General features: G+C 39.2%; 1 protein-coding gene across 1 annotated transcript in view; it reads left to right on the top strand.

Annotated features, from left to right (window-relative positions):
* The first annotated feature begins 311 nt into the window (after nt 1-311).
* The window catches only part of DAAM2 (dishevelled associated activator of morphogenesis 2), a 175353-nt gene continuing 167943 nt past the window's right edge, over nt 312-7721 (top strand). The window contains exon 1 of the mRNA XM_010581122.1: nt 312-451. The gene's annotated coding sequence lies outside the window, so the exon portion shown is untranslated. The remainder of the gene's footprint in view (nt 452-7721) is intronic.

Raw genomic sequence — 7721 nt, 5'->3', positions numbered from 1 at the left:
CCTTGAATGAAAAGCTGTGTAGAAGAGCGTTGTTCTCGTTCTCGAGGTACGTAAGAAACCGTCTGGTGTTGCGATGGGTATCGCCCGGGTTGGAGGCGGTGAGCCCGCCACCCCGGGCAGCCCTGGTAGCTCCCGGTTCGCGTGCGCTCCTGCCAGGCCGGAGCTTGTCCCTTTAAGAAAGTGCAGCACAGTAGCTGGGGCCTGCCTCCCGAAGCCTGCAGCGCTGGAGCCGGGCTGGGGAATGGGAAGCAGTTCCTGATCAGGGGCTGAGCGAGCGCACACAGCAGCAACAGCAACGGCAGCAGCCGCCACCCCAGCTCCGCTCGCTCAGCAGCAACCAGCGTGGGGATCAGCGCTCTGCCTGGCTCCCTGACACGGGGTGGACGTTCCTGAGCACTGAGCTCAGCTGCTGTAAAAAGCAAGTAGGAAAATATACAGCTGAATAAAATTGGTAAGTCAAACTAAAGTCACATCCTCCTCCTTGGGCTGCAGTTTTCCAGTCTCTTAATTTGTAATGTTTTTTACAGGCCGTTTTTTTATTGTCTTCTAAGCAGAGCAGCTGTGAAAACATGGAGGCAAAATAAAAGTGTAAAAAAAACTTTGAGGATTTGTCAGCATTTGTGCTTCTATTTTGAAATCCTCTTTCCACATTGACGCTTTGCTGCAGGAGTGGGGAAGGGGAAACCAGCAAGTGCTTTTGTATGTGGGGGGAAAGAAAGCTGGTAAGAGTTGTAATTGGCTTTTCTTGCGGAGATGATTAAAGAAGGAGATTTGGAAAAAAACAAAACAAACAAACAAAAAAACCAACAAAACCCCAACCTTTCAAGAAGCTTGAAATGACTTGTCATTTACTTTTCCAGAGTAAAAAAAAAAATCTTATGTTAAACAGTTTTAAAACGCACTGGGATGTATGCAGCAGGAACAAAAATCTTTCTAAAACTGTATTATCAGTGGAAATCTGGATGCCAAAGCATTGCCGAGCAAATGTTGTATATGTTTGTTTAAATTTAACTAAACACATTGGCAGCTCTGGAAGAGCAGAGGCATTAAATGCCATGTTCTCTGCAGCGGACAGAGGGCGGTGTTCCTGCATCTGGCATAGTCCTCCCTGAAACGGGGAGGTGGTAAAATTTCAAGTGAAAAATCGCATAGAGGCAAGATGTTTTAAACAATTAAAACAGAAATTGTTCACGCATGCAGAAAGCTACAGTATATAGCATCTAGTCAGAGCAGCCAATGTTTTTAATTTTTGTTCCCTTAAGTTGTGGAGGTAGGTTTTTTGTTTGTTTGTTTTTTAAGTGATGATCTGAATTATAAAGAAAAATATAAATTCTGTTGATCAGCTTTAGAAATTACAGCCTGGTTATGATCCTGTTATCTTTTCCGGATTGTCTTGTGGGGTCGGCCTGGATAAAGAATGGGAGGGAAAGTGTGGAATCTCTTGACAGAAATGTCACTTCTGTAATGGTGTGGGAGGTGAGGAAGAACTCTCACTCATTGTTGATCAAGTTGCAGGCTGGAGTTAGACATCTGATATGAGAACGTATTCTTTGTATCCAGCACAGATGTGTAGCAGAGGTTGGAGATCTATAAGCTGAATAATAAGACCTGTAACCCCTAATGACTGAACTGCATATTGTCAAGTAGTTTGGGGAAAGGGGGAGGGAAGTGTTCAGGCAGGCATACAGCTTTCTTCATAGAAATCCCAATACCACTATTGGTACAGGATTCTGATAATTGTGCCATACTCTACCCATATATAACAAAGAGTCAAATATATACAAGAGATACAACAGACTGGCCTTACCTTTGTGTGTGTATACTTGCTTTTGCGTATCCTGGTGCATATAATAATATTCTGCTGCTTTGTGGAGTAGGAATTTGGATTTCCTTGAATCACAGGCTTTAAAAGGAACGAAGACATTATTTAACTAGTGCAGTTCTATTGTGAGTAGAGAAGGATCAGAGCTGTCAAGTTCCCATCTGATACAACGTCTATTAGAACTTGATGTTTCTGTTGTGACCTGGGGCTTTGGTTGTGCCTTGAAAAACAAGATGTTTCTACCTGGCTTTATTCCTGTTAGTTACAAATCACTTGCAGTGGACTGGAAAGATTTGCAGGTTTTGAGTCCTCTAATGTGAGACATGCTGGGCAAAGCAGATTAAAAGAACTGAATGAGCATATGGAATGCAGTCATTCAGACTCCCAATTATTATATCTCATTGAAAATTTTAGACTGGTACTACCTCTGCTGAATCAGTAGAGTATGTGAGCAGAACTCAACTTTCTTACTTGCAAGAGACAGTTAAACAGTTATTGTGAGGCACTGCATCCTCAGGATATTAGTAGCTTTTCAGGAAAAAAATAGCCATTTTTTTATACTCCTTATGGTTCATTAAACATCCAGGTATGAATGGCCCTTTGAAATGATTTACTGGATCAGAGGAAAGATTTCCCTTTTCAGTTCATCTCTGAACTAGCAGGCACTAGTCAAGTGTCTGACTGCTGCTTCAGTAATTTATTGAGGAATCTCTTTCATTTTCCTACAAGCAGACTATTTGATGGGATTACTCAGCTGTCTCCCATGTGTTGTGCAGGACATGCTGGACCCCTGGGCAGTGGAGCAAGTTCATTGGGAATGATAGAGCTATCAGACATCCTGAGACACATTTGACCGTAACAGATGCTTGTCTTGGTAGGAGGCTAATTTATTCACTGAAAGTATGTCTCCTCCACTGTCACTGATGTTCAGCTAAGCTCTTATCAGTTGCATCTCCCATATATTTAATTTGTCTGCATGACATGTTTAATATGGTAATTGAAGTGATTTCAGTTCTGTTCTCCTACTTGCCTATATTTCAAATTAAAGTCTTTGCTTCAGAAATGGAAAAGACAGTTTGATGTGCCTGATCCTATTTTTACTGTGTTGTTTGGAAATTCATTTTAGTATGTGTTTTATTTTGCTCCTGAGTGTTTTTCTTTGAGTTACTTTGTACCTGAGAGTCCACACTGTAAGTCTGTCTGTGGCTGACGCTGAGGTCATACAGTTTACTCCTGCAGAGTCTCCAAAACATTAGCTTAATTTGACATATGTGTGTGATATTTAAAATGTGAAGAAATCCTCCACCTATATTTATGCCAAACTAAAGAAACAGAGCTTCCTTGAGTAGCTTTTTTCATTAAAGACCGCTTTTTTTACCTGCTAGTAGATAACTTATGATGTTGACAGCGCTATAAATTCTGTGCCTGTCATTGGAGTGCTTGTCTACTACTTGCTTACGTTGACAGTAACTCTGCTGAGTGAGTCTAGCCAGAGCAAGACTTATGGTTACTCAACAAATTACTGACAGTTTGGTTTTTAATATTATTAGTTTTGGTCATTGTTTAGTAGAGCTTCTTGTTCTTATTGTCAATTCTTCTTTGAGCAACTTATCACAATCTACTTAATGAAGCCTACTGCAAAATCCTTTCTCTAAGAATGTTTCTGAATGTTACCACAGGTTATGAAGGCTTGTGATGCTCACATAGCTGAGATGAATCTGTCCTTATTCTCTGTTGTAGGTAAAGCTCTTTTTGCTTTATATAACAGAAGCAGGGTCCCCAATTAAAACCTCAGTTTCATATCAAAGACTCCCTGTGCTGTAGTAACCTTCCTTGTTCTTTGAGAACAGATTTCATAGATGATTTTTCACACTGAACAGTGATAGATGTGGTGTTATCTCTGATTTATTTGCCTGTCTCTACTTTTGCAGTCATTTGGAATGTCACATTTTCCATTACACAAGGGATATGTTTATCAGTATAAGTGGAGACCTCTCAAGTCATCCTGTGCAACATCAAAAAATGTTGACTTGCAAAGAAGATGAAGGAAAGCAAATAAGATTTAATAGCTCTGAAGGTGGAGATGGAAAGGAATTATTGCAGGAATAAGTTCCCCAAAGAATAATTTCAGTGGAGTAGATACCTGTATGCAGCTAGTCCTAACTCTTCCAGACAGACTACATCAGATCTGCCAATACTCATGTGCATGAGCATCCTCTGAGGAATTAATTTATTTACATCTTCAAATATGTACAGCTGTCATCTTGTGTCTGAGACACTTGATGACTGAGCTGTTCCTTTTTCTTATCTGTAGTTCCAAAGTTCTTTTCTTAACCAGATTCATCAGAAACCTTGGAAAACTTCAATCTCTCTTTAATCTCAATCCATTATTGAAAGTATTATTTCTTAAATGTAAAAAATAATGAACAAGAAGTCTTTAAAAAACTCTTAGGCACTCAATGAGTTTAATTATACTTACAAAAACATGATAGTGACCTAATATATCATTAAATAATCACATTTAAATACTGTACTGACCTTGCCAGCTACTAAATCAAAGCAATGGTGCAATCCCTTTTGTTTTCTTTGCTACACCCTGAAACCTCTGAAGTAATCTTCTGAGCACTTAGCAAAAGTATGTATCAAGCTGATGTGTTTTGGAGCATGAAATAGGGGAAAGAGGTAGGAATTTCTAGGTTCCTAGGGACTGAAAAAGGCCCTGCTGAGATTCCTCCCTTCCTTTTTTATAATCAGATAAGCACAAGAGACCATGAATTGTAAAGGTCCCATATGAGAAGAAAAGACAAAGTGGCAGCTGGCAGTGTTGTTATTTAGTACAGCCTGCACTTCTCAGTGCATTCATTGGAAAGGATAAGTTTTGTACTCAGGGCTGTTGCTTACCATCTTGTCAATTGTCCTTTGTGGGGCGTGGGAAGGTAACTGATTCACAGTGTAACTGCTGACTTTTAAAGTGGAGCATAGAGCAAAAGCAGTTATGAAGCCTTCGTCTGCATTTTTAGTTTCCTGCTCTCATGCATTGTTCTATATGAGAAACTTGACATGGTGAGAAATGTGGATGAGCAGAAGAACCATCAAATAATGAACTGTCTTTTATGCCATGTGGTGTATAACGCAATAGCTAGGTGCTATTAGTAGGCCAAGGGCACCCTTTGTAACTGCTGTTCCTAGTTCTTTTCACTTGTGCTTCACTTTTTTTTTTTAAAATGGGCATTCTGTCATTTAGCCAATATGATGTGTTAGCCAGATTGTGTGTCTAGCTCTGCAGCCTCTTTATAGATGTATCAGGACCTGCAACTTTACCTACAACTGGCATGATCATATAGCTGTGTTTATTTTGAAATCCACAGAAAGTACATGGAGAAACACTGTAATTTCATTTCTCAAAGAGAATCTTTTCCAGCAGCTGATGAAACTCAAGCTCATGTCAGATGAAGAGCTCTTGTGTTATCGTTTTCAGTTAATTAAAAAAATAAACCCCAAATCCCTTACAGTAGCAGTTTTATAAATACTATGTGTGTGCATGCGCATGTATGTGCATGCCTACACTAGTGCTTCACTCTCGTGTTGACAGCTTGTGCCTTTGACTGAAGGCAAGGCATTATCATACACTTTCAGGTACAGGATTTGGTGGTGCAGGGATGCAGGGGATGGATGGAGGATTTAGTTTTGGTTTGTTTTGTTGGTTTTTTTTTTTTTAATAGATCTTACTGCAGCTGAAACAGACCCAAAATAAAGTAAAAGCTTCCATGTTTGCATCAAAATGGTAATATTTTTATTTATTTATTTATTTATTTTAAATATGCTAAAGGCTCAATTTTATCTTCTGGTAGGCAAACAAAACATTTTTCTGGCAATTTGGTACATTACTAAAATGAAGAGTAACTTGATTAGCACACACAAATTTGGCACATTTAAAAGGCAGGAAGCTGGGTTTGCTTGAATAGAAAGGTGCACTGACAGCTGGGGCTGAACTACCTCTTAGCACCCACATCTTTCTATTGAGTGCAGATCCCTGTAAGCTGAAGGATTATTATCTTTCAAAAATCTTGAACAGCTTTACCGGTGAGTTGGATTTCTTTTGTTTCCATTTTAGGAAGGAAAAATTAATTTACTTTGGGTGAAAGCTGTTAAACTGACAGTCCTGGAAGACCACAGTCCCATTGATCAGCCACAGAACAAGCGATGCCTTGGGCCATGGCTGAGCCAGCTTCCCCAGTGCCGCTCTCTAGCTGTGTGTCTTGGTCCAGTCAGAGGATCAAAACTGAAGTTCAGCATCTTTCTGTTCAACTTCATTTTTTTTTTGGGCAGCATTGTCAGATTGCCAACAAGGGGCTGACTAGTTAGATTTGGGATGGCTTCTTCTGTAATCTGTTTAGGTTATGCCCACAGATGTCCTTGTGATCTTTTTGTTTCAAGTGACAAATAATACTGTGGCAAACTTGCTCACTTATCGAGACAGCCTTGATCAATTCATTTCACATAAGCAGCCATCAAATGGGATTGGTTTTTGTTCATTATCCAGAATGGATTCAGCCTAGTGACCTGGTGGAAGGACATACTGTATTCCATTACCAGCCCTGTGAATCATTCAATCACCTGATGCCCTTTTTCAGTACTCCAGTTGGGTTACACAAATCCTGTGTTTTTAGGCTCTGCATTCTTTGCCTGATTCAGAGGCCCTTTGGAAAGTTGCATGTGGGCATTTGCATTAAGCTCATCTAGAAGTCAAAGACTGTGAAATGCAGATGCTTCCTTTCAGACTGGAAGGTAGGACAGAAGGACTCTATGACAGTGGCACAGAAGTTGTGGTAGTACCCACAAGGATGTGTAGTAACTTTAGCATAAACTAAACTTTTGGGCAGGATATTGTATTTAAAAAAGAGATACTGTTTTTAAACATTATGCAAACTTTGTATTTTCATGTTTGTATGTATGTCTTCTTCCCTTTTTCCTGAGATTTAAAGAATAACTGTCTTTTAATCATATTCTCTAGGAAAAAAAACCTTTCATTTCTGTCTATAGAGCACTTGATCATAAAAGTATGTATTTGTACTGGAAGCTGGTTTTCACTCTTTGTGCTGGTTATTTTTTATTACACATTACTCAGGTTATAGAGTGAAACTTGGTCAGGTAGTTCAAACTTCCTGTTTCTTGTTCACTTTACTAACAGTTCTTTCATCGTATAATACTGTACAGCATTTGGGTTGGAAGCCCTTCAGGGAATTTTATATATTGAACAACCTTTTTTTTTTTTTTTTTGCTTAAGAAAATACCCAAGAACAAATTATGAGTTCTTGATGTTAGGTTTTAGTCAATAATGTTGTGCTTTTGACAACCACCCAGTGTCATGCTTAAGGTGGCTGACTTTTAGGTGAAATTAAAATGGAAAAATGAAAATGTACTCCAGCCAAGTTATTTTTCCTTGTTTCATTTATCTTTTCAAGACACCATTAGCTGGAAAGAAGGCAACTACTGCAGAGCTTTGACTTTGAGTACAATAGAGAGAGAACAAGAGAGTGTGACTGTCAGGGTCTGGAGAGTTATACTCATGCTTCCTACTTTGACTTCCTTCATGTTCCACGGCCCAGACAGTCAAAATAGCTCAGAGTTACATTTTCAGTTTCTCAGCCTGAGAACCAACTGACATTAACAGTCAGACATTTAATGTGCAAAATTATTTAGGAAAACACAGCATCTCGTACCTCAGCAATATTTGAACTCTCTTGAAAGTCTTGTCTCTCATCTTTACTCGGCAGTTAACAGAAGTCTTTCCATATTTCAGAAAGATTTGCTAATCTGCACAGGGTGCTGTAAGATGCTTTATTAAGAGAAACTTTTTTAATGCCCTTGCATGTTTTAATGTTATTTTTGGGGGAAC

The sequence above is a fragment of the Haliaeetus leucocephalus genome, unplaced genomic scaffold, assembly GCF_000737465.1.
Source record: "Haliaeetus leucocephalus isolate CR32 unplaced genomic scaffold, Haliaeetus_leucocephalus-4.0 Scaffold752, whole genome shotgun sequence".
NCBI classification, from domain to species: domain Eukaryota; kingdom Metazoa; phylum Chordata; class Aves; order Accipitriformes; family Accipitridae; genus Haliaeetus; species Haliaeetus leucocephalus.
This window is presented reverse-complemented; position numbering and strand designations above follow the sequence as displayed.